Source organism: Triticum dicoccoides, chromosome 5A, assembly GCF_002162155.2.
Source record: "Triticum dicoccoides isolate Atlit2015 ecotype Zavitan chromosome 5A, WEW_v2.0, whole genome shotgun sequence".
Taxonomy (NCBI): Eukaryota; Viridiplantae; Streptophyta; class Magnoliopsida; order Poales; family Poaceae; genus Triticum; species Triticum dicoccoides.
The window spans coordinates 530,603,265-530,625,897 of NC_041388.1; the positions used below are offsets into that span (position 1 = coordinate 530,603,265).

Consider the following 22,633-nt stretch of genomic DNA (forward strand, 5'->3'; position numbering starts at 1 on the left):
CTGGCGGCAACAGGGACGGCGACAGGGGGCGAGGGCCACGAGCCAGCGATGAGGACGGAGACTGGCGACGAGGACGACCACCAGAGGGGATTGGAGGTGTGGCGACGAGGACACCGAGAAGGAGCTGCAGATCTAACCCGAAGTAGAAGAAGCCTAGGACGAATCGTTTTTTTGCTGCATCCAATGGCCACGCGGGCTCGCATCCAAGGGCTGGGGAAGACCGGCCAAAACTTTCGGCCGATGCCCCGGTGCCTAGCATCGGCCTCCTATTTTTGTGAGGGTCGGTATCCAATTCTGTGCCATGGACAGTCAAAAACCTGCACTCTGGGCCCATAGAGTTTGCACCAGAAACCTACCCAGGCCCCGCACGCGAAACCCTCGCACCCATTTCGCACTGCCGCCACCGCGCGCTCAACACTCGCCAGGCACATCGCCGTCTCCGCGTTTCCTTCCTCAACGGCGACCCCGATGCCACGGCCGGATGCCAAAATCGGCAACCCGGAGCGCGCGCCGTCGTATATAAGGATGCCTCGTTTTCCTAGCCCTAGCCCACGCCTCCTCCGACCCGCACTCGCCGCCGGCCCCCGAAACCCTAACCCACTCTGGCGAGTAGATCCGGCACGTCCTGCTCTCTCCGCCACCAGCCGCCAGAGATGGCCGCTCGCAATTCATCTGCGTCCGCCGCACATCCGGTCCACCAGGATTCCGTCGCCGCCCCCAACTCGCCCGCGCCCGCCGCCGACCCGGTCCACCAGGCTGCCGTGGCCAACCCCAACTCTCTGGTGCTCGCCGCCAACCCGGTCCACCAGGCCAGCGCGGCGGCGGCGGCGGGGTTGTATGGCACTCCTAGGGCCCTCCCAACCGAGCAAGGGTCTTTGACAGTGCTACCGCCCCCGCCGCCGCCGCTGCCACAAGGCACGCCTGTGATGAAGACGGTCCAGGGCGTGAACATGATGGCTCCGACGCCCCTGCAAGGACCCCCGATGATGCAACGGGCAAACACGGTGGTGCCGATGCCCCTGCGGGAGCTGCTCATGACCGTGCCCCTACAAGGCAGACCTGTGATGGCACCTCTGCCTTTCCCCGGGGGTCCTCCATCCATGATGGCACCTCCGTCCTTCTATGATGTCGCTTCACCAATGACGGTGCAGCAGCCTCCACATGCCGATTACATGGTGGGCCAGCCGTTGTTGTGTGCCAGACCTCCACCGGTGGCAGCGCTGCATCACCCACAGGCCTTACACATGGTGGCACAGCCGCCTTTGCCAGCTGGCCCCCCTCCTCTCAAGCGTCACCATAGTGACTACTTTGGTTTGTGCTTACTGCTCAATGCTCTGCCTCTGTTAGATTAATTATTTGTTTTGTTCCTGCAGATTCATATAAAAGTTTAGCAAAGAGAAATGCAACCTTATCAGTTTTTTTTATGCTTATGGTTGTAGTTTATCGAGTAGATTTTGTTGATGCTTATGGTTGTAGTTTATACAATAGTTTATTATTATTATTATTATTATTATTATTATTATTATTATGTTGGTAGCTTATACAATTGTCTATTTGTTGGCCATATGTACGGTTAGGCTTTTGGTTATGTCTATGTAAAAAGCATATGGCTACAGACATATCTTTGATTTTTTCTGGGAAGCTTAATGGTCAACGCTGCGGTTGTTTCTCTTATGCATGGTTCAACATCGATAATCGAGATGTTGTTGATTGTTAGATTGCACCTGTTTTTAAGAATCACGGCATCAGGTTTCTAGACTGAAGGTTTGGATTTGTTAATGAGAATTGAGGACATAAGTAGGATAGTTATAGGATACAGTTCTGGGATTTTTCTCTCTGTGGTGTTGGTACCATTTTGTCATGTGGATTAAGTGTTTCCCAGCTTTTGCTATGTTAAAAACATTGGCGCAAAACCGACAGCACATATTTCTACTATTGTTCTAAAGAGCTTTGAAATGGACATCATATGACCAAATATATTATAAATCATTAAAAATTTGAATTGGTCAAGAGTGCTTATGTCAATCTGGTCGATCTAGCTTAGGTTTTGCATGCTGCTGCGTCGTAGCACGGTCGGACCCTTACTTTTGACGCAGCAATTAATAGTTTAATAAAGCTAGTTCCTCTTTCCTATCAGTACCCTTCCAATATTTTATTGAGTATGACTAATTGCCATTTGGGCATTAGTTGTATATTTGTTGTCATCGCTGAGCTGCATGATAGGTTAAATAAATCACCATCTCTTCAGTTGGCAGCTTAGATTTTTGTCATCTCACAAAGTCCCTTACATTTATCAATGCGTGTGAATATCTTTAATGCTTGTTATGAAAAATCAGCGTGCATATGTCCATTTTTACCTCGTAGATGATATGCTCCTCTTTTTTTAACTTGTTTAAACCCTTTTCACATTGGTAACGCCGTAACAGTGAGATTGCCTTTCCCCCTCTCCAGATGTCCCTTTCTTGATATGTGATATAGTTAGATCCACACTTCAGTTAATGCTCTCATGTTAACGCGTGTTTTGAAAAATCAGCGTGCATATGTCCATTTCAACCTCATGGATGACAAATGAGGTCATCATTAGCAAACGATACTGAAACGTTGATATGCTCGTCATTTTTAACTTATTTAAACCGTTTTCACATTGGTAATGCTGTAATAGTGAGATTGCCTTTCCCCCTCTCCAGATGTCCCTTTCTTGATCTGTGATATAGTTAGATCCACACTTTAGTTAATGCTATCCTATTAATGCGTGTTATGAAAAATCAGTGTGCATATGTCCATTTTAACCTCATAGATGACAAATGAGGTCATCATTAGCAAATGATACTGAAACGTTGACATGCTCGTCATTTTTTAAACTTATTTAAATCCCTTTCACATTGGTAATGCTGTAACAACGAGATTGCCTTTTCCCCCTCTCCAGATGTTCATTTCTTGATATATGTGATATAGTTAGATCCACACTTTAGTTAATGTTGTCCTGTTTATTTTTATCGGGCTTGCTTTTTAAATGGTAGGTATAATTAATAATTTCAAGCAATCATGAGTTGAGAACTGAGCGCTAGCCCAATGGTAGGAGTTCAGGTTGTTGAACCTACATATCTGTGTTTGAATCGCCACGGGGACTCCACTTGGGTGCTATCCATGTTTATTCGTGGAGCGGTCCCACTTCTACCTATCTGCTTGGGTGCTATCCGCATTTATTGGTGGAGTGGTCTCACTTCTACCTAACAGTGGGCAGTTAAGGGAGGGATCCATCCCCCTTTAGCCCTGATTGTTAGCAATCATGAGTCACGTGGCGCTCAATGGCTTTTAGAAGTTCATTCATTCCCAGTAACATATACATGCATATAATTTAGTTATTACACCCTTCTGTAGACATGCCTTTTGGACCGCGAATGACTGGTTTTGAGCTGAAATGGCTGGATTTGATGAATCGACGGGACTGCCTTATGGGCCTTACATAAACAATGAGGTAACACAATAATTCCTTGTTCCTCATTAAGACTAGCAGCTTCATCAGTAAATGTGAAGTAGTGGATTATTTTATTTGACCTGGTGCATCTTTACAGATGCCTTCTGTTGGTTCTTATGAGCCACATCTTCCTTTAGACGCATCAAGCACCCTACATGTTGAAGGTTTCCCACCCAACTGTACTAGACGGGAACTTGCACGTATCCTTTGCCATTATTATTTTCAGTTTATTTGTCATTTTATTAATAAGGGAACTATGTTGTATGTTTATGTTCTTACCAATCTTGTGTCTCAGTCTTTCCTTTTGTGTTTTAGCTTGCACCATTTAGTGCTTCACCTACTTGACTCTTGCTTCTCTAGATATAGTTCTCCCTTTTACTGGGTTCTGTGCAGTAAGGCTGGTCAACACAGGATATAATAATCGACATGTAATAGCTTATGTTGACTTTGAAACTCCTGCACAAGCCTTCTCTGCCAAGAAGTCTCTGCAAGGTGAATATAACATCATTGTCAGCCGAAACTGTGTCCCTTACATTCTACTAGTATTCTATACCTGATACTTACGTTACCAATTCTTTTGAGCTTTGGTCTGCACATCCTTTGTATCAATATCGTTGTGTTCCCAAGTTGTGACTCTTACATAAGTACTTACAGCTGTTGTCAACCCTTGTTGATTGTTTCATTTTTTCTTTGCATAACTTTCCTGTTCTTACTGAGCTAGAGTTTACATGCTAGAATCTGCATGCAGAATAGATAATACATCCCTTTGCTCTATTCTTTTCTGCTATGTTTCACTTCCAGTAGGTTGCGTGTTAACTATTGTTTATATATCACACATCTTGCAAATATAAGTGTAGCATTTATTCATTTCATATCCAGCATCTGCCAGATAACTTTTACCTGAATATTGAGATAAGTGCCTTGTATTGCTACTACTATTTTTCCTTTTTTTAGTATTTTAGTGCTTCAACTTTGTTCCCTAGATGATTGATTTCATACTTTCTACAGTTAGCATAATCCCTTATTTTGTTTGTTTCTCACTATCCAAAAAATGTCAGTGTTATAGCATGAAATTCACACCTGTTTGGTTGTGGGCTTGAAATAAACAATGGCGCTTCTTTTTGCAGGTTATTTGTTTGACATGCATGACCGATAATCAGTCAAATTGGACCTCCAGTTCCTTCCTGGTCCGTCCAAGGTAAACTGATGGCTCGTGCTAGGCGATAAACCTTGTGGGTCTCAGTTTCTTATATATCAATCTGAATCCATCAATTTGCAAATTCTTCCTTGCTTATGTTACCTCATGGGTGGGAATGGACAACTTGATTAAATTGTTTTTTAGGCTTTACCTGATACACTATGACGAGCCTATATTAGAACTGGAATTGGTTATTTAAAGTTAAATGTTGTATGAGATGCTCTAGTTTGTCATTTTGTACCGTAACTTATCATGTATCTGCGTGGCCCATACAATACAGTTATGAGCAACTGAAGGTTTCATATCACCAATATTTTACAAAAGTAAAAGGTTTCTGTTTGGTGGGAATATTACATCAATATAGTTTTATTGTGGATTACACAAGGGCCATGACATGGCATGTGCCTGGTGCTCTTTACGCTGCTTATCTTGAAGATAAGCAAAGTTCTGTTTGGTCCAATGATGTTTTCTGTTGTTGGGTTACTCAGGCAAGATCAATTGTGTTCGCTTCATAATCACTTAGTCACCTAGCCCACCCATCATGCTCTTTTGGCTAAATTACCACAATTGTGTCCATCACACTTCGGCCAACCAAGTAACCATATGACATGACTCTCGATCCATGTTCCTCTGTGTGTGGGCGCCGCACGGGGTTGGGGTGGTAGGATTCCTTGCGGTTTTGGGCGAGCCTCGCGTTGGCAGGGGAGGGATGCATGGAACTGCCCGCCGAGCGTCCTGATTTCCCGTGGATGCTTGGGAATTGTGAAGATCTTTTTGGTTGTATTGTGTCGTACTGTGACCTCATTGGTGGCGGGTGCGTGTACCTGCCGCCCGTGGCAGATAGTAGGGGATCTCTCTGTCCAACCGTGCCGCCGGCGAGGAAGGAGGAAACGGCGAGGAGTCATTTTTTGTTTAGAATGGGTCATGGGAGGATTCGAGCTGAGGAGGAAGATGGCGAGATGATGAGCCTTAATGGTGATGGCGTTTGAGGTTGGTACTGGGCCTCTTAATTGTGTTAGATGTACATTATGGAGGCCTAGTCGGGAAAGCCCACTGAGAGCCACTGCTGTCTGACGGGTGGGCGCACACAGAGGGCCCCTCTAGGAGACGGAGAGGTAGATGGCGGCGGTAGGTGTGGTGTGGCATCGTATTTGCGGTCAGCGATGGAGAGAGCGTGCCGCGTAGGAGGATGGTTGGGAGGCTGAGCAACAGGCAGCGTCGTGGCGCATGGCCGCACCCGCACCACGGGTGAAGCAGCAACCGCTAGGGAGCTGAGGCAAGCCGCAATCGTCCCTTAGTTTCTGTATACTTCTCTTGTCAGCTGTCACTGCATTTGTCAATAGAAATTGCCAATTTTGGTTGCTAATCCCGCAGGTTAGCACAGTAGGCCAAAAAATGTTGTATCAGCCGCTTTGGCTCTTCTTCTAAGAAAATGATGCATCTTTCCATGTTTATTCTAGAAAGAACAAAAGTAGGAGATGCTAGCTCTGTAAAATTATTCTCAGATGGTGCGACACTGCGACTGCTCTGTACAAATGTGCAACTCAAGCAGAAATGTTGAGTGTGCGTTAGTTCAGAGGAAATTATTTGTCCATGACCCTAAAAACATGAACCTATTTTCCCATCAATTTGACCTTGCAATGTTTTTCAAATTTATCCATGAATTTGAATTGGATTGGATTAGATTGCATGACATAGTAGTTAAATGGATGTTTGGTTTGTCTACACAAAGACCAGTATGTTTGATTCAAGTCATTGCCATATCATACTTACATTTCCCTGTCAGTTTACTATTGTGATTATATTAGTGTATTCTTTGTGCAATCCTCTGGTTATTCGAATATGCCTTAATGCATTATAGTAGACACACTAATTTAGCTGTTGGATTCTTTCTGCACAGAGCTATTTTCCCATCATGCCTTATCTGGATGCCTCTAATGTATTCTCCGCTCTGGTCATGTCATGCGCTTATTTCAACATAAACTGAACATTGTTTGGCAATCTATTTATTTTGTATGACAAGACATCATGCTGGAGACTTTGTATAAAGGCCAATGGCTGTCCACAGTTAAACACAGTAGCTTTGAAGACCTGCAGATTTAGTGTGTACATCTTTTAATTTGCAATGGTAAACAATAGGACCCTCATTAGTACTGGTATGCTATCTTGGTAGTTGGTACAGCCAGTAAAGTGTTGTTTGTTTTGCCATTCAGATTTGACTACATAGAACTAGGACCCTTTTGTATGGAATTACTGGATCAAATCAAAACAGTCTTTCTGCATCTAAGGACCATGTTGACATGTAGTTCGGGTAGTCCAATGCTTACCTTCTAATTTAGCCTGCATATAATTGCATGGCGATACACATTTAGTTATATCTCGGGCTCAAGAGAAGGGCTGAGCGACCCTAACTAGACCAGTGTCAAGATGCCATCGGGGCTAGCATCGTCAGACCAAGTCGACGTTCTTGCTTGCAAAGGCTTGAGAGAAGAGGTTGGTAAAGAACACGATGTTTCCTTGACGATGCACATGGATCCATGCTGACGGACAACACAAATAACCAGCCCATCGTCCATAACGAAAAATGGAGATGAAAACTTCCAGGCACCTCAACAACGCCGCAATAGGCATCACCGAGATGGGATTGGAGCCGGAGGACTTTTATTCGAGATGACACCGCCATCATGGACCAAAACCTAGTGCACAAAGGATGATAAAGAGAATCCTCTCCCCTCCGCGCCGCAACAACGGATCGTCGGTCAGAGGCAGAGGGCAGCTAGGGTTTCTTGTCGAAGAAATTGTAAAGAATAAACGACTTCATGTATGATGCTTGTCCAAAAGTGGAAGCACCACTTCTTTAGGTGTAGTGTTTCCATGCATAAAAGATTAAAAAAACAAGATAAATATTGGTGCTCAAATTTGACCATGTCATATTGTGATGCGATTCTAACTTCTGCCTGGCCTGACTCTTGTGTGTACAGTGAGGAGTGCTGATCTGCTGCCTTTTGTAGTTCTGTATGCTAATGGGAAACCATAATATGAAGGCCCTTGTGTTTCGCTGAGGTATGTGCATTAATCTTGACTTCCTGAATTTGGTTTGTGCTTGTTTACTCCTCATTTCTTTGCCTATGTAGATTAATTGTTTGTTTTGTTCTTTGAGATTCATATAAAAGTGTAAGGGACAATGGTAATAGATGTGGTAGTTTAGCATAGATAAATGGAATCGTATCAGATTTTGTTGATGCTTATGCTAGTAGTTAATACAATAGATTTTGTCGATGCTTATGATTGTAGCTTATGCAATTGTCTATTTGTTGGCTGTGTGTATGCCTGGCTTTCTGTTTGTCTACAAAAAACATAGGTCTACAGTAGCAGTATAGCCCTATCTTCAAATATTATTTGTGGGAAGCTTAATAGTCAATTTTGTGGTTGTTTTCTAGCTTAACAGGGATATTTGAGATATTGTTTTGTAGACTAATACATGTTTGGATTTGTTAACGAGAATCTAGAACATAAGCATGGCAGATTATTATTTCCTGCTTCTCCAAAAGTGGAAGCACCACTTTTTTTAGATGCATTGTTGCCATGCATTATAAAAATGTCAGGTATGCGAGGATAAACAATGGTAGGATGTGGTTCATGCAGTTTGTGCTCAAACATGTTTTTTTTGAAACAGAATAGTTTGTGCAAAAATTTGATCAATAAGCTGGTCTGTTCAACCAACGGTTGGATGTTTTGCCTTTTTGTGAGAATTTATAGTCTACTTTTCTATCTCTACCATATTGTGCTTTTAGTATAAATAGATAGATAGATGATGTTGCCTGGCAATATTGCGCATGACATGGGTCTAGTAACAAATATGGAACTTTGGCTTATCATTATTTTCAATGTTTTTCATGGCATTCATGAAATTTAAATGTATCATTGGAATTGAGTTTACCTCATGTCAGGCATCAAGGTCAAGATCATATTTCTGTGAAATGCGTTGAAAGGATTGTGACGATATTGCCGTTGGTGATGTTAGAGTCGCTGAAGAACTCATTGCGTTAGACATTGCTATTCATCCAAGACATGAAAAGCAAATGAGACCACATCAGTTGGCAGGTTTCCACTTTCTGGTTGTTTCATGAGTATTGTTCTTTGCTATGCTGGATAAGGTCATGGGTGTTATTGTGGTGATCTGTTTCCTGCTAGTACATTGTTGTTTGCAAGCTTGTATATTTGTAGGTATTGAAGCAACTTTGCTCTTTGAAATGCTAGTGTGAATATAGTTTGCCCAGTTGAAGTATTTCCACTGCCCTGTACACTCACATCACCTTTGTGTTTATCTTTTCTTTAGACACTCCTTTTCTGGGTATTCTGTGCATGATTAGAAGCAAAGAACAGTATTTGAATTTGGACTGAATTTACTGTAGGTGATATTTCTAGTGTATCTCTAGTAGCTACTAGCTACTAGCTTTATATGCATAAAGTTTCATTACTACTTGAATTGGATTGTACCAGGTGAAATACAGAGCTCGATGCCAAAAGTAAGGATACCTAGTAAACCTAGGAGAAGAATTGATGAATAAGGTGCCTATTTGTTCATCAATTACTATGCTTGTGTTAAACAATTAGTGGGTTGACTACTACATAATGGCCGCAACATTTTATGACCATTATAGTTCTCCACATGTAACTGTATGTGCTTCTACTTATGATTGCGTTGTACGCATCCCACATTTTTCTTGTCCACCTTGCATGGGGCTTATATGCAACATCAGCAGAAGTGCTACTTCCATTGCTGGTGCAGATTTATTTCTTCTCTCTTACTCCCTCCGTCCGGTGAAGAGTGTACATCTAGCTTCAAAATTTGTCCACAAAAAAGTGTACTTCTACCTTACCAATGCACTTTAGAGTAGAAAAAAAAATACTTCTCTCTCATCACACGGTTATCAAGACAAATAGCAATCTACATATGGTCTTCTTAGTTTTTACATGCACTTAGTTCATTGGGGGTTGGTGATTAAAGAGGAGAGAGATGGTGACTTGCATCTTTCCAATGCATTTTTTACTTAACTCCATAATTTGTCCTAAAATTTCTAGATGTACACTCTTCACTGGACGGAGGGAGTATATGATAATAACTAATTAGTCATCTGTTTCTGTAGGCATGTATTACCGCGGAAAAAGAAAGCCTTCCGACCCCATCAATTATATTTCACTTACTGCAAATACGATTCGCAGTTGGGGATGTGGCAGTGTTACCGAGGAGTGGGACATCTTGTATGCTCAGAAGGTCCAATTGTTAACTTTCCTTTCTACTCTACCCGAGCCCGCTCTGAGTTATGGGCCGAGTGTTGAAACTAATATGCCAATTCTATGGAGCAAAGAGAAACAGAAAAAGAGTGACATAATAGTTCTTGATTCGGATGATGATGATGAAAGCACAGGAGCACACAAACAACCGGCGCCTGAGAAAAATAAACAGCTGATACCATCAGAACAGGCTGGTGCTCTCATGAGAGTGCCAATCGAAGGAATTGATGAAGTAAATGAGACAATGCTTGATAGAGACTAAAACAGTCATATTGTTCCATATATTCCAAGTGCAACTTTAATGAATGATCAGTATCCTTAGGCCAGCTGTCAACCATCAGCATTGCTATTTGAGAGAGTTATATTGCAGATAAGTCCTGAGGAGGAACGTATCCATGATCTGGCTGTATGTACTTTTCACTTGCATTTTGTTACTGACAGTTATATTGTTGTTTTTTGTTCTACATGTTTGTAATGACAAACTAGTAGCATCACCTTTGCACTGCCTCATCAGTATCTCTGAAGGGCACTGCGAAACTGTTATCTTTGTTTTTAAATTTTTTAATGTTCATCCATAATTATTTGACACATCTTAGTTCAAAAGTACCCCTTTCTCTTGTACTGAAAATAATGGAGTATAATTGCTTGATATTTTCTAAATCTATTCCAATTCAATGCTGAAAGTTCTCATCTTCGAGCCGTAACTCTTACTGTGCAATGTAGGTCGCTACTCAAGGAGAAAATAGCAGAAACACAAGTTTTCCCTTCACTTCCTAAGGAGAGAAAAATAAACGAAAAGTTGATCCAAATTCCCAAGTAGATGGGGATGTTGAAATTGTGCAAAGAAAAAGAAATAATGAAGCAAATCCAGCAGTATTTGATTTGCTCTCAGAACCTTACAATCCTGTGGGGGAAGACGAGCCTATGGAGGAAGAACATATACAAGAAAAGGAAAGTGATGGTCTTGAAGATTTTTGGAATGAGTACTCTGCTGTAGCATTTTGAAACATATCATTTTGTAATTTTATAGTTGTGCTTATAATAGCGTGCTCTGTCTGCAAATTTATTCAACTTGTTAAGTTTGAGAATAGATGAGCTCAGCTCAATAAGAGAAATCTGCAAACTTTATCTTCAGTAAATTGTTTTTTTGGATTTATGTTGTTTGCCATAATGATTTAGTTATATTTATTGGCCAGCTCGACACACTTGAAGAGGCAGCCAATGAGAAAGAGGTGAACAACGTCGGCAATCATGAAATACAGATTCATGAAGATCTGGGCCATGTATGCTGTGTCCATGGTATGATTGTGAGAAGGCCTGAAACAATCATTGATAACCAGTGGAGAAAGGTATGTTATTTGTTTAAGATATGTGATGATGCTTCTATAACTCCAAGGCCGTTTCGCAACATATGCAGTTTTATTTTTTCGCAAGTTCTTAGCGAATATCCTTTTTAGCAACAAGCAAAGTGGCCTACAGGCACGTGTGGGATTCCCATTTGGTGTGCTGAAACTACTTTGAAATACATTTTTTATTTTGTATTACACTACTACGTTGTTTGAAAAAAATCTCTTTTTGTAAGAGCGAAGTGCCTAAAGGGGCACAATATGCCAATCATACCTGAGAATTGACACATTTGCTCATCTTATCGCACAAAATTGACACATTTGCTCATGCCGCAGAGCCTGACGCTAGACCTCATGGGTTGTTATTTTGGTTATTCCTGTATTTCGAGCATGAAGAAACTTTTCTAGTATAGCACATGTAGTTGTTATTTTCTGATATTCGATATCTACTGTTATGCATTATAATTTTTTAGAAATGTCATGATGGCATAATATAAACTTTGGAATGAATTGAAGTTCAAATGTATGACTGGAACAATCAATTGACATTATGTGTACCTCATGTCAGGCATCAAGGTCAAGATCATATTTCTCTGAAAATCGTTCAAAGGATTCTGATGAGATTGTCACTGGGGATGTTAGAATCGCTGAAGAACTGAATGCATTAGACATTGTTATTCATCTAAGACATGAAAAGCAAATGAGACCACATCAGTTGGCAGGTTTCCACTTTCTGGTTAAGAATTTAGTCTCTGACAAACCAAGAGGTTGCATTCTAGCTATGCCCCTGTTCGGGGAAAACATGTATGCTGGTTAGTTTTATTCAGAGCTTCTTCGCAAAGTATCCCTCTGGATGGCCTCTCGTAGTACTCCCTAAAGGCATACTAGGTACTCCCTCCGTCCTAAAATTCTTGTCTTAGATTTGTCTAAATACGAATGTATCAAGTCACGTTTTAGTATTAGATACATTTGTATCTAGACAAATCTAAGAGAAGAATTTTGGGACGGAGGGAGTACATGGAAACGGGAATTTCAACGGTGGCAAGTGGAGGACATACCACTGTATGATTTGTGCTCTGTCAAGGGTGATAGAGAGACCAGTTGGAAATCCTTAACGCTTGGCAAACCAATAGGAGTATCCTCTTGGTTGGATACACCCAGTTCTCTTGGATCATTAACAGTGATGGGTTTGTCATCTTCGCAGCTGCATGCTGGGACATGTTGCTAATGGTGCCTAACCTACTTATAATCACTGCACAGAGTACATACTCCACGTAATTGGTCCTTACACTTTCCCAGAATCACGTCGCAGATGTGTTCAACATCTTGAACCTTTTATGCCCAAAGTTTCTCAAAATAGTAGCATATATCCTATTGTTGATAATGAATCAAGATCAATAATTCAATATCAGGTCGCAGGATTTGAAAAGGGGCCACTAATAAATTCACTAAGTTAGTAGAAGAGGGCCTACTACATGATGATAACTAAACGAGAAAAGCACATCTCATTAGAAGGCTCAGAGAAATAACAAAAGGCATGCTTACTACAAGGGTGATATCTTGGATGAACTACCTGACCTAGTGGACTTCAGTGTCTTAAGAAAGAAATCGTTCATAAGTTGGAAGACTATAAGAAGTAAAAAATACGTAGTAGGAACTGCCCTGTACATGCATCCATGTCTGTCAAAAATATTACAAGTTGATGCTGTAGATAGGGCTTCCAGCTTGACAAATGTAACTATTGATAGTCTGGTCTGGTATATCAACGTGTCCAACGTTGTGAAGGCCGGATTTTTCACCAATATCCTGGCACTTGTGGAATCTGCGGCAGAGAAGGTCATTGCATTTAGTTAGTACATTACTTCCCATGAATTTTTTGGAAAGCCTATTGGTTAAGACAAGGGGCTGGCAAGTATTAGAGTTCTTTGTGATGCATGGTGATAATAAATCTACTTCAGAAGATAGAGAACTAACAATCGATCAGTTTAACAACTCTATTGATGCAAAAGTCCTGTTTGGCTCTACCAAGGCATGTGGGGAGGTCATCTCCCTGGTGGGCGCATCAAGAGTCATCATTCTAGATGTTCACTTGAACCCCTCTATTACCTATCAGGCAGTCGGGCCGGCGTACTGGCCTGGGAAGCAAAAGAAAGGGTTGGCTCGTAGCAGCTGATTCTCTGGAGAACACCTATGAAACTGCATTGAAGAAGGTGATACCAAAGCTGTGGTTTGAATGGAGCGAGCAGCGCTGCACATCGGAGGACTTCCAGCTGAACGAAATTGATATCAACAACAGTGGGAATGAGCTGCTGGACAACAGGACGATGTGCTAGGACATCAAGGCTTTTTGTATGCAAGGTGAAGGCAGGCTGGCTGCTGTACATACACCATGTATATATGGCTTTCCGATCGTTCGATATTGTCATTATTGTCAAGTAAGGCTCCTCTAGAACCAAAAGAAATAGGAAATACTTGACTTGGTACATCTTTACAGATACCTTATATTGGTTCTTATGGGCCTTCTCTTCCTTCACATGCATCAAACACTCTACATGTTGAAAGTCTCCCATCCAACTGTACTTGACAGGAGCTTGCACGTATCCCTTTATGCATATGATTCTCTTGCTATTATTATTTTTTGTCATTTTGTTCATAACTGAACTATATTTTATGTTTATGTCCTTACCAAGCTATGTCTCAATCTTTTCTTTTCTGTTTTGTTTTCACCATTTAGTGCTTCAGCTCCTTGATTCTTGCTTCTCTACATATATTTTGCCCTTTTACCGGGTTATGTGAAGTAAGGCTGGTCAAAGAGGATATAATAGTAGACACATAATAGCTTATGTTCTCTTAGAAACTCCTGCCCTGGCGTTTTCTGTCATGAAGTCTCTGCAAGGTGACTATAACATTTTTGTCATCTAAGTTGTGTCTCCTACATTCTAGTATCCTACTTAATACTAATGTCACTAAATCTTTTGAAGTATCGTTTGCACATCCTTTGCATCGATATCATTGTTTGCCTAAATTGTGACTCTTATGTAGGTACTTATGGTAGTTGTCAATCCTTGTTGGTTGTTTCAATATTTGGTTGCACAACTTTCGTGTTCTTACTGAGCTAGAGTTAACATTCTAGAATCTGCATGCACGATACATCCATTTGCGAGTTATTTACCCAAAATCGCCACACTTCGGGCTAGGGTAACAACTTGGTATCACATTCAAGCCAGGGCTCAAAAAACCACCTGGAATGTGCCTAATGCATAACGCTGAGAACCTATTGTTTGATTTGCGCACAAAAACAGTGAAACTGACAAGTTGGCCCCACCTGTCGGGATGACATGGCGTACCTATGTGGATAATTGGCTGAGGTGGCCCAATGCCCCACCTGTCGGATGCATCTCTTCCCCTCTCTTCCTATCAAAAAAGCAAAAGACCCGACCATTGCCATATCCTGCGCCACTGTCGGAGCCCAACCCCGGCGAGCCATCCCACCACTGGTGAGCTGCCCCACCGCCACGGCTACCTGCCATCCACGCTGTGCCACCCCACTGGACCTCAGTCTACCTCCATGAAGGTGGATGCATCATCGGGCACCAGCGGCCGCTCGGATCCAGCGAGGATCCGCCCCGCCGCCCACACCGCTGCCTGGCGCCGGCGCCGAGTCAAAGAGGACGTCTCCTCGTGTGTTCTTGCCTCTGCCGCCACTTGCTGCTTGCTTGAGCACGCGCGCGACTAGGGTGGTGCGGCGAGCATGGCCATGGCCATGGCATTCCACGATGGCGCGCGCGGCCAGGGACTCCGGGCGGGTGCGGCCATGGCTCTCGCGGCGAGCACGGGTATGTCCATGGCGCCCCTGACAGCACGCACGGCCAGGGTTTCCCGACGGGCGCCGTGAACACAGGCGCGACCATGGCGCTCCATGACAGCATGCGCGACCAGGGCCTGCCCGCAGGCGCGGCCCTGACGCTCCACCATGGCGCGCGCGAGTTCGCGACCAAAACTCGTCGGATCCAGGTGCTGCAGAGGGCTGGGGCAGTGCAACGACGATGGGGTAGCGCGGCAAGCTCGAGTTCATCCATGGCGGAGGGCATGGGAGGTGGCTCCTGCTTGAGAGAGAGAGAGAGGTCAGAGAGGAAGGAAAGGATAGGGCGACAAGGGGAGCTCCAGCGGCCTGACAGTGGCAGCCAGGTCGGATGACCATCAACTAGCGAGCGGCGCCGGCAACGTGCAGTGTGTAGGTAAGTGCCCATTACCTGTTTTTTGAAATGCCCAAGAGAAAAAGGAAAAAAATGGAAAATAGATAAACACTCTAAGTCATTGACATGTGGGACCCTTGTCCACCTCCGCTAATTTTCCACATAAGCATGCCACATCAGCCTGGCAGGCGGACCCCACCTGTCGATTTTGCTGGTTTCGCAACTAAATTCCAGCATCAGTGCTCCGTGTTACGCATAGGCACATTCCTGGTGGTTTTTTGTGCCCTGGCTTGAATGTTGTACCAAGTTGGTACCTTAGCCCCAAGTGTTGTGGTCTTGGGTAAATAACTCTCCATTTGCCATGTTCTTTTCTGCCATCTTTCACTTCCAGTAGGTTATGTGTTTACTAAATTTTTTATGTATCATACATCTTTCCTTATATGAATTTATTCATTTGATATCCAGCATCTGGCAGATAGCTCTAACCTAAATGTTGTGACAAGTGCCTCGTATTGCTACCACTATTTTTCATTCCTTAGTATTTTAGCACATCAAATTTTGTTCCCTAGATGGTCAATTTCAGGCTTTCTACTGTTGGTGCAATACTTTGTATGTGACTCACTATCGTACTATAGTACATATTTTTACATATGAGCCTATAGCATGAAGCCGACACTTGTTCAGTTGTGGGCTTCAAACAAAATGGGATGCTTATTTTTGCAGGTTATTTGTTTGGCATACATGACAAATATTCGCTCAAATTGGTCCTTCAATTATTTGCTGGCTCGAGGTCAACTAATGCATCTTTGTGGGTTTTGGTTTCTTCAATATCAATCCAAAACCTTCAATTTGCAACTGCTTCCTTTGCCTTTGTTTCCTCATGAACGAGAATGGACAACTTGATTGTTTCTTGGGCCTTACCTGATATGATATGATGAGCCTATATTAGAAGTGGAATTGGTATTATAAGTTGCATGTTGTATGAGATGCTCTAGTTTGTTATTTCATATTGTAACTTATCATGTATCTGCGTGACCCATACAAGACAGTATGCGACAGTGGATCAAACATTCAAACTTTTTGTGAGCATCCAAAATTTTTTTATTACAAATGTTTAACAAAAGTAAAGGTTTATGTTTGGTGGGCGAATTATGACTTTCTCCAATCTCATGGATTGAGATTAATATTTACAAAATAGATAACTTTTGCAATTACTTGATATGGAATTCGCCACGGAAGATATCATATAACTTTTGTATGTTACAACTTGCCTTAGTGATATTACGTACAGTTAAATACTTTTTGTATCCAAATAGCTGGAATAGCTTAGTTGGCTAGAGTGTGTGGTTGTTAACCACAAGGTCGGAGGTTCAATCCCTCCTTCTAGCGAGTTTTTTTCCATTTTCCGTGCGTGTGTGATATAAAAAGAAATCCAAATGTATTATTTTAGTATCATGTATTTGTATTATACACTCTAATTACAGTTGTTGGATTCTTCCTACACATAGCTATTTGTCCCATCATTCCTTGTATGGATCCCCCTAACATATTCTTTGCACCGGTCATGTCATGCGCTTATTTCAACATCAACTCAAGATTGTTGGGTAATCTATTTAATTTCTATGAACAAAACAGCATGAAGGACTGCCTCTATAATGATCAATGGCCATAATTAAGCATTTAGCTTTGAAGACCTGGAGATTTTAGTACATATTGAACATTTGAACTGCTTCTTTTAATTTGCGATGGTAAATAATAGGGCATTAGTATGCCATCTTCACAGTTGGTACAACCACTATTTCAAATGTTGACTACATAGAACTAGGACCCTTCTGTATGGAATTTATGGATCTAATTAAAACAAACTTTTCTACATCTAAGGACTGTACTACAGTTTAGTTAGTCCAATGCTTACCATGTTTTGCCTATGTATATGCAATATACATTTAGTTTATATTTCTGGTTGAAGAGAAGGGTTGGGCGACACTGACTAGAGTGTCAAGATGCTTGCATTGTCTTTACATGTTGCAATACTAGTTACTGGATTCCATCACTCATGTTTTTAGATATTAAGGGATAATGGCTATATCAGATCGTGATCCCTCTACAGTTACAATTGTCCAAAAGAATTCTTTATTTGGCTATCACTGCCTACGTCCCATGTGATCTATTGTTGTCGAAGAAATCATCAAGAATAGATAACTTTGTGTATGTTGCTTCTCCTAAAAGTGGAAGCACCATTTTTTTAGGTGCGTTGTTGCCATGCATTATAAAAATGACAGGTATGTGAGGATTAACAATGGTAGGATGCGGAACATGCAGTTTGTGCTCAAATTTTTTCCTTTCTTTTCTAAATGGAACAATTTGTGTCAAAATTTGATCAATAAGCTGGCCTGTTCAACAAACGGTGTGATTTTTGCATTTTTGTGAGAATTTCAAGTCTACCTTTCTATTTCTACCGTGTTTTGCTTTTAGTATATAAATAGATAGATAGATGATGTGGCCTGGCTATATTGCGAAAGACATGGGTTTATAACAAATATGGAACTTTGGATTATCATTATTTTCATTTTTTTTACATGGTATTTCTGAAATTTAAATGTATCATTGGAGCAATCAATTAACATTGTGTTTACCTCATGTCAGGCATCAAGGTCAAGATCATATTTTTGTGAAACGCATTCAAAGGATTCTAACGATATTGTCATTGGTGATGTTAGAGTCGCTGAAGAACTCATTGTGTTTGACATTTCTACTCCTCCAAGACATGAAAAGAAAATGAGAGCACATGATAGGAGCTGGGATCCTACCAAGCCTAGCCCTCAAGTTGTGCGGGTGGAAGGGAGGATGGGGAGGTGGTGGGCGCGAGGGGTGGCTAGGGTTTAGGGTTCCGATCCTGAAGTGAGCCGGGTAATTGTTATGACTTATTGCTTAATTCCAAAACGTGTCCTTACAAGTGTTTATATAATCCTCGATGAGCTAATAAAAATAAAGATAAGTTGGGCCAAGCCCCTAACTAGACGCGGCATTGTGCCTCCTCCGGCTATAAGTAATGCCGGTCATAACATCTCTCCTCGCCTGCGCAAATAGCTCGTCCTCGAGCTGGAAGTCTAGAAAATGCTGGCGGAACTCCTCGAGGTGCTCCCAAGTGGCGTCCTCCTCCAGAAGGCCTTGCCACTGGATCAACAAACGCCATACTCCTCGGCTCTGCTGGGCCTTCAACACCTTCTTTGGACCCGAAAGGAGACGTCCATCGGAGGCTAGAGGAAGCACCGGCGCATCTGCCGGCGGATCACCGCGGAAAGGCTTCAACAAGCCCACATGGAAGACGCTATGGATGCGGGCGCCAGGTGGAAGCTGAAGGTGGTATGCGACCTTGCCGATGTGTTCCAACACGGAAAACAGTCCGGCGTAGCGAGGGCCCAGCTTGCGCTTAGCGTGCGGGTCCAGTGACTGCGTGGGGCGGTGAAGGAGCCACAGCCACACCCAGTCGCCCACCGCAAACTCTGCCTCGTAGTGGTGGCTGTCATAGTATTTCTTGGACAACTACTAGGCCTGGAGAATACGCTGGCGCACCTCGGCAAGGATCTCATCCCTACCACGGAGAAGGTCGCGTGCCGCCTCTGTCCGAGCTCTCCCGAGCTGAAACAGCAAGATGGGTGGTGGAGGACAGCCGTAGACCACCTCGAAGGTTGTGGCGCGCAGGGCGGAGTGGTAGCAGGTGTTGTAGCAGTACTCCGCCCAAGCTAGCCAGTCCACCCAAGCCCAGGGACGATTACCTGTAACACATCACAAATACATAGCAATAACCTTGCTGACCACCTCAGATTGGACGTTCGTTTAAGGGTGGAATGCCGTACTCAGGCACAGTTTCACGCCCGCCATCCGAAGAAGATCACGCCAGACATGACCAATGAACACCGGGTCACGGTCTCTGACAATCAAAGAGGGAAACCCGTGGAGGCGTACGATGTCGTCGAAGAAGGCACGTGCCATAGAGGCTGTGGTGTAGGGATGGCCGAGCGCGATGAAGTGCGCATACTTGGAGAAGCGGTCGACCACCGTAAGGATGACGGACTTGCCGACCACCTTGGGAAGGCCCTCGGTGAAGTCCATGGAGATGTCGGCCCAAACCTAAGAAGGCACCTCAAGGGGCTATAGCAGCCCCACCGGCCGCAATGTCTCCGTCTTGTTGTGCTGGCACGTCACGTGATACGTCTCCACGTATCTATAATTTTTGATTGTTCCATGCTATTATATTATCTGTTTTGGATGTTTTATATGCATTAATATGCTATTTTATATTGTTTTTGGGACTAACATATTAACCTAGAGCCCAGTGCATGTTCCTCTTTTTCCCTTGTTTTAGAGTTTCGCAGAAAAGGAATACCAAACCGAGTCCAAACGGAATGAAACTTTCGTGGTGATTTTTCTTGGACCAGAAGACATCCAGAGGGCATGGAGTGCATGTCAGGAAAGCCACGAGGCGGCCACAAGGTCGGGAGGCGCGCCCAGGGGTAGGGCACGCCCCCACCCTTGTGGGCCCCTCATGGCTCCACCGACCTATTTCTTCTGCCTATATATATTCTCAAGTGTCCCAAAACCTTTAAGGGGAGCCATGAAACCACTTTTCCACCGCCGCAACCTTTTGTACCCATGAGATCCCATCTAGGGGCCTTTTCCGGCATCCTGACGGAGGGGGATTCGATCACGGAGGTCTTCTACATCAACACCATTGCCTCTCCGATGAAGCGTGAGTAGTTTACCACAGACCTACGAGTCCATAGCTAGTAGCTAGATGGCTTCTTCTCCCTCTTTGATTCTCAATACCATTTTCTCCTCGATGTTCTTGGAGATCTATTTGATGTAATACTTTTTTGCGGTGTGTTTGCCGAGATCCGATGAATTGTGGATTTATGGTCAACTTATCTATGAATATTATTTGAATCTCGTTTGAATTCTTATATGCATGATTTAATATCTTTGCAAGTCTCTTCGAACTATCGATTTGGTTTGGCCAACTAGATTGGTTTTTCTTGCAATGGGAGAAGTTGTTAGCTTTGGGTTCAATCTTGCGGTGTTCGATCCTAGTATAGAAGGGGAACCGACACGTATTGTATTGTTGCCATCGAGGATAACAAGATGGGGTTTTCATCATATTGCATGAGTTTATCCCGCTACATCATGTCACCTTACTTAATGCATTACTCCGTTCTATGAACATAATACTCTAGATGTAGGCAGGAGTCGGTCGATGTGTGGAGTAATGGTAGTAGATGCAGGCAGGAGTTGGTCTACTTGATACGGACGTGATGCCTATATTCATGATCATTGCCTTAGATATCATCATAACTTTGCGCTTTTCTTTCAGTTGCTTGGCAATAATTTGTTCACCCATCGTGATATTTTCTATCTTGAGAGAAGCCTCTAGTGAAACCTATGGCCCCCGGGTCTATTTTCCATCATATAATCTTCTACTTTCCATCATATAAGTTTCTGATCTACAATTTTATTTCCTATTTACTTTCTTTGCAATATTTTACTTTCCATTCCATAAACCAAAAATACCAAAAATATTACTTTACCATTTATCCATCTATATCAGATCTCACTTTGCAAATAACCGTGAAGGGATTAACAACCCCTTATCGCGTTGGGTGCAAGTTGGTGTTTGTTTGTGCAGGTATTCAGTGTCTTGTGCGTTGTCTCCTACTGGATTGATACCTTGGTTCTCAAAAGCTGAGGGAAATAGTTACTCTACTTTGCTGCATAACCCTTTTCTCTTCAAGGGAAAAACCAACGCAAGCTCAAGAGGTAGCATCACACAAGACCACACCCAGTCTCGCACCAATGCTCAGTCGCCGGGGATGTAGAAATCAGCTTGGAGACGCTGAAGGATCTTCTACACACCCTCGTGGTCAATCGAGTGGGCCAGCAACAAGGCCTGGTGACGGAGGTCACCGTGATCCGGCACGAAGAGCCATCGCCCGTGTAGGAGCAGGACATCATCCAGGTGCCACGGCTCCTCTAGGTCACTGGCCTCGAGGCACTAACGAAGGTGTTGCGGGTCCGTGGTGCTCGCGGTGGCCCGGCGGATGTCGTCGATGAAGGCGAAGGAGGGCCCCGAGCGGATGCGGAGGACCACAACCGCGGGGGTCGATGGCGTCTGTGTTGTGGTCGGTGTCGCAGCAGGACAGTGCATCAGCCACGGTGTTGAGGCAACCCGGACGGTACTCGATGGTGAAGTCGAAGCCAAAGATCTTGATGATCCACTGATGTTGCGGCACGGTGAAGAGGCGCTGGTCCAACAAGAACTTGATGCTGTAGTGATCCATGCGAATACGCCCCAAAGATACGGTCGCCAACTACTGGTACATACCCTCAGCCCTGAGGGAGAACTACTCCCTCCTCGTCATGGAGAGCGCCGGGATGATGAAGATGGCCACCAGAGAGGGATTCCCCCCTCCGACAGGGTGCCGAAACGGGTCTAGATTGGTTTTCGGTGGCTACGGAGGCTTCTGGCGGCGGAACTCCCGTTCTATTCTGCTCCCTGATGTTTTTAGGGTATATGGACATATATAGGCGAAAGAAGTTAGTCAGGGGAGCCACGAGGGGCCCACGAGGGTGGGGGCACACCCAGGGGGGTAGGGTGCGCCTCCCTGCCTTGTGCCTCCCTCGAAGCTTCCCTGACGTCTACTCCAAGTCTCCTAGATTGCTTCCGTTCCAAAAATAAGTTCCGTGAAGTTTCAGGTCAATTGGACTCCATTTGATTTTCCTTTTCTGCGATACTCTAAAACAAGGAAAAAGACAGAAACTGGCACTAGGATCTAGGTTAATAGGTTAGTCCCAATAATCATATAAAATAGCATATAAATGCATATAAAACATCCAATTGATGTGCGGCAAAACGCACCTTCTCAGCATCTGTGCAACCTGCAGTGGTCAACTCCCTTCCAATCCCGTGTAGCCAGTCATCAGCAACTATGGGCTCGGTGCTACTGGAAAACACCAGCTGTTGTAACCTCAGAAAATGGGCTAAGTTGTCAACTGGAGGTGGCGGCGGTCCATTGTTGTTGTTATTGTTGTTGTTGTTGCCTTGATTCTGAACTAGCACTGC

At 43.5% G+C, this 22,633-nt stretch overlaps 1 non-coding gene and 1 pseudogene across 1 annotated transcript; both read left to right on the top strand.

Annotated features, from left to right (window-relative positions):
- Window positions 1-653: 653 nt before the first annotated feature.
- On the top strand, window positions 654-13,770 carry LOC119299887 (annotated as a pseudogene).
- Window positions 13,771-16,831: 3,061 nt separating this feature from the next.
- On the top strand, window positions 16,832-16,905 carry TRNAN-GUU. The gene has a single exon. It is a non-coding gene; the product is annotated as a tRNA-Asn (tRNA).
- Window positions 16,906-22,633: the final 5,728 nt, after the last annotated feature.